Source organism: Salmo trutta, chromosome 34, assembly GCF_901001165.1.
Source record: "Salmo trutta chromosome 34, fSalTru1.1, whole genome shotgun sequence".
Classification (NCBI taxonomy): domain Eukaryota; kingdom Metazoa; phylum Chordata; class Actinopteri; order Salmoniformes; family Salmonidae; genus Salmo; species Salmo trutta.
In genome coordinates, this window is record NC_042990.1 from 23871110 (window position 1) to 23879988 (window position 8879).

The 8879-nt window shown below is 45.5% G+C and overlaps 1 long non-coding RNA gene across 1 annotated transcript in view; it reads right to left on the reverse strand.

The window, feature by feature from the left end:
• LOC115173851 (uncharacterized) overlaps nucleotides 1-7815 on the reverse strand; it is a 31303-nt gene extending 23488 nt beyond the window's left edge. Inside the window, exon 1 of the long non-coding RNA XR_003871680.1 lies at nucleotides 7491-7815. This is a non-coding gene — a long non-coding RNA (uncharacterized LOC115173851). The remainder of the gene's footprint in view (nucleotides 1-7490) is intronic.
• Nucleotides 7816-8879: the final 1064 nt, after the last annotated feature.

The following is an 8879-nucleotide window of genomic DNA, read 5'->3' on the forward strand; positions in this document are numbered from 1 at the left end:
GGAAGAGGGAAAGAGAGGGACATAGAGAGGACTGGGTTGGAAGAGAGAGAGAAACACAGTGGGAAGAGAGGGGGGAAGGGAGAGAGAGGGGGAAGAGGGAGGAGATAGAGAGGGGAAGAGAAAGGGAAAACTATCATCATTAGGATTCGTAGAGCAGAACCTTTAGCTCTGTTGCGTTAATGATGCGACAATGTTACAAGAATGTCAAATGAATGTATTTTAAACATTTTCAAATCTGTCACCTTTCTGATCATCTGCTTCATCTTTTTGTGAACACACATCTACACATAATGTCATCTTTTTGTGTACACACATCTACACATAAATGTCATCTTTTTGTGAACACACATCTACACATAAATGTCATCTTTTTGTGAACACACATCTACACATAAATGTCATCTTTTTTCTGTGTTCCAGTGTGTGTAATCAATACACAAATGAGACTCTGTACGTGTGCATGTGTGTGTGTGTCAAAAGAGAGAGAAAGATATAGAGAGAGCAGAGGTCTGTGTGTATGAGAGAGAGTGAAGGTGTGTGTGTGAAGGTATGGGTGAAAGTGTTTCTCGTCTTTAATAATTGAACTGATTCTGTCCAGCTTGTTAGTGAGGTAGACACACAGTTTCTATCCCTCTTTTTCTCTGCCGGGTCTCTCCTCTCTCTCCCTCTTTCCCTCTCTCCCTCCCTCTCACTCAGACACACACACAAAGACACACACATCCCCCCCCCATCTCCAATCAGAGGTTAGGGGTCATATAGCATCAAACCAGCTGTGTGAGAGGGGGGATGAGAGGGAGAGAGCCAGGAGTGGCCCGAGAAATGTAATTAGTAGAGAGAAAGAGAGAGCTATGTGAATGCATTGTGTGGGAGTTGATATTATATAGACCAAACACAGACAGACAGACAGACAGACAGACAGACAGACAGACAGACAGACAGACAGACAGACAGACAGACAGACAGACAGACAGACAGACATCTAAGAGAAGGATGTTAATAGTCTGATTGGTGAGTTATGAAAGTATACTGCAACATAAATGTGCCCTAGGACTTCTCAATGGTCTGGAACTTAGCCAAAACTTAGTATACTCAACCTGCCTCAGGGGAAATAATGCAAACTACAGTACAACTAGCTAGACTAGAGAACCACAGAACACCAACTAACTAGACTAGAACCACAACTAGCAAGACTAGAACCAGAACCACAACTAGCTGGACTAGAACCAGAACCACAACTTTCTAGACTAGAACCAGAACCACAACTTGCTAGACAAGAACCAGAACCACAACTAGCTGGACTAGAACCAGAACCACAACTTGCTAGACTAGAACTAGAACCACAACTAGCTGGACTAGAACCAAAACCACAACTAGCTGGACTAGAACCAGAACCACAACTTGCTAGACTAGAACCAGAACTACAACTAGCTGGACTAGAACCAGAACCACAATTACAACTAACTGGACTAGAACCAGAACCATAACTAGCTGGACTAGAACCAGAACCACAACTAGCTGGACTAGAACCAGAACCACAATTACAACTAGCTGGACTAGAACCAGAACTACAACTAGCTGGACTAGAACCAGAACCACCACTTGCTAGACTAGAACCAGAACCACAACTAGCTGGACTAGAACCAGAACCAAAACCACAACTAGCTGGACTAGAACCAGAACCACAATTACAACTAACTGTACTAGAACCAGAACCACAACTAGCTAGACTAGAACCAGAACCACAACTTGCTAGACTAGAACTAGAACCACAACTAGCTGGACTAGAACCAAAACCACAACTAGCTGGACTAGAACCAGAACCACAACTTGCTAGACTAGAACCAGAACTACAACTAGCTGGACTAGAACCAGAACCACAATTACAACTAACTGGACTAGAACCAGAACCATAACTAGCTGGACTAGAACCAGAACCACAACTAGCTGGACTAGAACCAGAACCACAATTACAACTAGCTGGACTAGAACCAGAACTACAACTAGCTGGACTAGAACCAGAACCACAACTTGCTAGACTAGAACCAGAACCACAACTAGCTGGACAAGAACCAGAACCAAAACCACAACTAGCTGGACTAGAACCAGAACCACAATTACAACTAGCTGGACTAGAACCAGAACCACAACTAGCTGGACTAGAACCAGAACCAAAACCACAACTAGCTGGACTAGACCCATAACCACAACTTGCTAGATTAGAACCAGAACCACAACTTGCTAGACTAGAACCAGAACTACAACTTGCTGGACTAGAACCAGAACCACAATTACAACTAGCTGTACTAGAACCAGAACCACAACTAGCTAGACTAGAACCAGAACCACAACTAGCTGGAATAGAACCAGAACCACAACTACAACAAGCTGTACTAGAACAGAACCACAACTACAACTAGCTGGACTAGAACCAGAACCACCACTAGCTAGACTAGAACCAGAACCAGGGGAAATAATGCAAACTACAGTACAACTAGCTAGACTAGAGAACCACAGAACTACAACTAGCTAGACTAGAACCACAACTAGCTAGACTAGAACCAGAACCACAACTAGCTGGACCAGAACCACAACTAGTTAGACTAGAACCAGAACCACAACTAGCTGGACTAGAACCAGAACCACAACTTGCTAGACTAGAACCAGAACCACAACTTGCTAGACAAGAACCAGAACTACAACTAGCTGGACTAGAACCAGAACCACAACTTGCTAGACTAGAACTAGAACCACAACTAGCTGGACTAGAACCAAAACCACCATTAGGTGGACTAGAACCAGAACCACAACTTGCTAGACTAGAACCAGAACTACAACTAGCTGGACTAGAACCAGAGCCACAATTACAACTAACTGGACTAGAACCAGAACCATAACTAGCTGGACTAGAACCAAAACCACAATTACAACTAGCTGGACTAGAACCAGAACCAAAACCACAACTAGCTGGACTAGAACCAGAACCACAACTTGCTAGACTAGAACCAGAACCACAACTTGCTAGACTAGAACCAGAACCACAACTAGCTGGACTAGAACCAGTACCACAATTACAACTAGCTGGACTAGAACCAGAACCACACAAGCTGGACTAAAACCAGAACCAAAACCACAACTAGCTGGACTAGATCCAGAACCACAATTACAACTAGCTGGACTAGAACCAAAACCACAACTAGCTGGACTAGAACCAGACCCAAAACCACAACTAGCTGGACTAGAACAAGAACCACAACTTGCTAGCCTAGAACCAGAACCACAACTAGCTGGACTAGAACCAGAACCACAATTACAACTAGCTGTACTAGAACCAGAACCACAACTAGCTAGACTAGAACCAGAACCACAACTAGCTGGACAAGAACCAGAACCACAACTACAACAAGCTGGACTAGAACCGGAACCACAACTACAACTAGCTGGACTAGAACCAGAACCATAACTAGCTGGACTAGAACCAGAACCAAAACCACAACTAGCTGGACTAGAACAAGAACCACAATTACAACTAGCTGTACTAGAACCAGAATCACAACTAGCTAGACTAGAACCAGAACCACAACTAGCTGGACTAGAACCAGAACCAAAACCACAACTAGCTGGACTAGAACAAGAACCACAACTACAACAAGCTGGACTAGAATCAGAACCACAACTACAACTAGCTGGACTAGAACCAGAACCACAACTAGCTAGACTAGAACCAGAACCAGGGGAAATAATGCAAACTACAGTACAACTAGCTAGACTAGAGAACCACAGAATTACAACTAGCTAGACTAGAACCACAACTAGCTAGACTAGAACCACAACTAGCTAGGCTAGAACCAGAACCACAACTAGCTGGACTAGAACCAGAACCAAAACTAGCTGGACTAGAACCAGAACCACAATTACAACTAGCTGGACTAGAACCAGAACCAAAACTAGCTGGACTAGAACCAGAACCACAATTACAACTAGCTGGACTAGAACCAAAACCACAACTAGCTGGACTAGAACCAGAACCACAACTTGCTAGACTAGAACCAGAACTACAACTAGCTGGACTAGAACCAGAACCACAATTACAACTAACTGGACTAGAACCAGAACCATAACTAGCTGGACTAGAACCAGAACCACAACTAGCTGGACTAGAACCAGAACCACAATTACAACTAGCTGGACTAGAACCAGAACTACAACTAGCTGGACTAGAACCAGAACCACAACTTGCTAGACTAGAACCAGAACCACAACTAGCTGGACTAGAACCAGAACCAAAACCACAACTAGCTGGACTAGAACCAGAACCACAATTACAACTAGCTGGACTAGAACCAGAACTACAACTAGCTGGACTAGAACCAGAACCAAAACCACAACTAGCTGGACTAGACCCAGAACCACAACTTGCTAGATTAGAATCAGAACCACAACTTGCTAGACTAGAACCAGAACTACAACTAGCTGTACTAGAACCAGAACCACAACTAGCTAGACTAGAACCAGAACCACAACTAGCTGGAATAGAACCACAACCACAACTACAACAAGCTGGACTAGAACAGAACCACAACTACAACTAGCTGGACTAGAACCAGAACCACCACTAGCTAGACTAGAACCAGAACCAGGGGAAATAATGCAAACTACAGTACAACTAGCTAGACTAGAGAACCACAGAACTACAACTAGCTAGACTAGAACCACAACTAGCTAGACTAGAACCAGAACCACAACTAGCTGGACCAGAACCACAACTAGTTAGACTAGAACCAGAACCACAACTAGCTGGACTAGAACCAGAACCACAACTTGCTAGACTAGAACCAGAACCACAACTTGCTAGACAAGAACCAGAACTACAACTAGCTGGACTAGAACCAGAACCACAACTTGCTAGACTAGAACTAGAACCACAACTAGCTGGACTAGAACCAAAACCACCATTAGGTGGACTAGAACCAGAACCACAACTTGCTAGACTAGAACCAGAACTACAACTAGCTGGACTAGAACCAGAGCCACAATTACAACTAACTGGACTAGAACCAGAACCATAACTAGCTGGACTAGAACCAGAACCACAATTACAACTAGCTGGACTAGAACCAGAACCACAACTAGCTGGACTAGAACCAGAACCAAAACCACAACTAGCTGGACTAGAACCAGAACCACAACTTGCTAGACTAGAACCAGAACCACAACTTGCTAGACTAGAACCAGAACCACAACTTTCTAGACTAGAACCAGAACCACAACTAGCTGGACTAGAACCAGAACCACAACTTTCTAGATTAGAACCAGAACCACAACTTGCTAGACTAGAACCAGAACTACAACTAGCTGGACTAGAACCAGAACCACAATTACAACTAACTGTACTAGAACCAGAACCACAACTAGCTAGACTAGAACCAGAACCACAACTTGCTAGACTAGAACTAGAACCACAACTAGCTGGACTAGAACCAGAACCACAACTTGCTAGACTAGAACCAGAACCACAACTAGCTGGACTAGAACCAGAACCACAACTAGCTGGACTAGACCAAGAACCACAACTACAACTAGCTGGACTAGAACCAGAACCACAACTACAATTAGCTGGACTAGAACCAGAAACACAACTACAACTTGCTGGACTAGAACTACAACTAGCTGGACTAAAACCAGAACCACAACTACAACTAGCTGGACTAGAACCAAAAACACAACTACAACTAACTAGACTAGAACCACAACCACAACTAGCTGGACTAGAACCAGAACTACAACTAGCTGGACTAGAACCAGAACCACAACTAGCTGGACTAGAACCAGAACTAGCTGGACTAGAACCAGAACCACAACTAGCTGGACTAGAACCAAAACCACAACTACAACTAGCTGGACTAGAACCAGAACCAGAACTAGCTGGACTAGAACCAGAACCAGAACTAGCTGGACTAGAACCACAACCACAACTACAACTAGCTGACTAGAACCAGAGCCAGAACTAGCTGGACTAGAACCAGAACCACAACTAGCTGGACTAGAACCAGAACCAGAACTAGCTGGACTAGAACCAGAACCACAACTAGCTGGACTAGAACCAGAACCGGCTGGAGTAAAACCAGAACTACAACTCTGAGTGGGAGGGTCATGACCTTCAGTTAGAAAGTGTGTTTGTGTGTGTCAGTGTGCATGCTGTCAGTTCCATCTCCATAGCTACTTCTGAAACTAGGAAGCCTGGCAGGGCCTGCTGATAGGCTGAGAAAAGAGACAGATGATTGGTTGAGCTGTGGCTGTCATATCAGCAGAGTGTATCTGCAGCACCACACACCCTCTCTCTCTCTCTCTCTCTCTCTCTATCATATACTCATACACACACTCCAGCCAAACAAATACATGAAGCAGTCCAAGACAAACATTCAAAGTAAAATGTTCTATATAGATATGTAAGAATGTGTGTGTGTTGACTGCTGACCTGGCTAATAGGGTTAAGGACAGAAATAACATCAGCTGAGATGCAAGGCCGTTTCTATGACTACCACCACCACACACAGGTACACAATAGGCCTATACTGTTTGTTATATGTTGTGCAATGACACACACACACACACACACACACACACACACACACACACACACACACACACACACACACACACACACACACACACACACACACAGACATCTCTCTCTTTAATACCTCTTGCTCAGCATCTGTCAGCATCCCACAGACAAGTCACATGGAAAGGATGTGCATGTCAAAAAAGGCCTGAAATAAAATGACACTGTCACAACACAGACACTGGCCCCAGGCGCGCTCTCACCATCTAGCCCCCCCCCCCCCCCCCACTCCCCACGAGCTCTGCACCACCATGAGCTCTGTGTCTCGAGGCTGATGTGGGCGTCACTCATTCAACGCACCGGGTGGTTCGTGCCTATACCGGATGAGCGCGTCAGGACAGCTCAATTTGTTACCGGGGGATTATAGCCCGGCTTTACAGGGGAACGGGATGACGTCTCTCGCGCTTTAATTACAGGAAACATCTGTCGGAGCGCGCTCTGAGCTCGCGCCACAGCACGTACCGAATGGTATATGTAGGTGGAGACCGACGGTGAATCTAGCCTACCTGAGAGACAGTCTCAGTGACGGATCCGGTCCTGTGTGAATGTGTGTTTGTATGGTAAAATCTTCGCTTTCACAACGAACCAGCATATACACACAATCAGCCCTGCATGGAGATGCTTACTTAACAATAGCCTTAACTCGTGTGTGTGTGTCACCATCACTAATGAGAGGAGCCCACCTCAGCCATAGTGGCAGACTGACCCAGTGCATGAATTCCCTTTAAAACGGCACTGACGAGGTTAATACAAATTCCTTCAATAAAAAAAAATGCAGCGGTGCCGCGCGCATCTGGCAGCGCCGCTAGAACTGTCCGGTATGCAAATATGAGTGGTGTACACAGATAGACACTGTATGCGCACTCACCGGGAGAGGCTCGTTGCTGCAGCGGGGCTTCTCTTCTCTCGTCGTGCGGATCACTGAGTTCTCGGTAATATCACAGCTGCCACTGCTGGCGCACAGCATTTTCCGTTCATTCCTACGGTTAACGTCTCCTCTCCGTGCTTCGCGCGCATCTGTCTGTATGCGTGCAGGGCTCCACCACAGAAAACCGTTTCTCTAAAAACAAGCTGGTCTACATCAACAGCAGAACCCTGGAAACGGAGGAAGGTAAAATATAAAGAAGCGAAGGAGAAATTGACCGGGGGGCGTATATCCCCTTCTGCACGCAAGAACGCGAACACTCCTTAAACCCCGCGGTAACGATCCCGTGGCAGACAGGCGTGGGACAGACGTTCCTAGGAGAAAAGGAAGGAAAGAACCAAATCTTTCTTCCGTTTTTATCTCTCCGCGATATCCCCCTTTCTCTCTCTGTCTCTCTCTCACACACAGTGCAATCTCGCCTCTCTCGTTTCTCGCCAGATGTGCCTGTCTGTCAGTCCCATCCAGGGACCCGTAGCTGTCCTCAGTTCTATGGATAAAAAGTCTGGGAAGTGTAGTTCTTTTTTGTTATGAGAAACTGTTGTCTGGGTTACGCAATGCAGACGTGGGCGAGAGGAGTCAGAGAACGATGGAGAGAGGGAGTTGGACACTGACTGGAGTCAGTTCTATAATTACGCATTAAGTCGAGGGGTTATATTGGCCATTATAAACTGTGTGGTTCCAGCCCTGAATGCTGATTGGCTGACAGCCGTGGTATATCAGACGTATTCCACGGGTATGACAAAACATTTATTTTTACTGCTCTAATTACGTTGGTAACCAGGTTATAATTGCAATAAGGCACCTCGGGGGTTTGTGATATATGGCCAATATACCACAGCTAAGGGCTGTAACCAGACACTCTGTGTGGCGTTGTGCATAAGAACATCCCTTAGCCATGGTATATTGGCCATATACCACACCCCCTCGTGCCTTATCGCTTAAATATACCACAGCTAATTTGGGGAGGTGCTTACATTTGTCCTGTTACACACTTGTAGAAGTGTGTAATGGAGATGTGTTTTTTGCATATTCCAACTCCCTGAGACACCTGCAAGGAGTGGGATCAAGGCCAGGGTCACCGTTGTCCAACGCCCCAGGACCAATTGGGGTCATGTGCCTTTCTCAAGGGCACAGCGACAGGTTTTGACCTTGTCTGCTCCGGATTCAAACCAGCAACCTTTCGTCCATAACCAAGTGGGAAGGTGGTTTTTACCACATACGACAGGGAAAAATCCCCAATCCATATGAAGTGGTAATTACTCGTGGAAACTCATCTATCATCCCTGAGCTCTGACTTCTCACATCTGCTGACCTCTGACGTTACCTATTCAT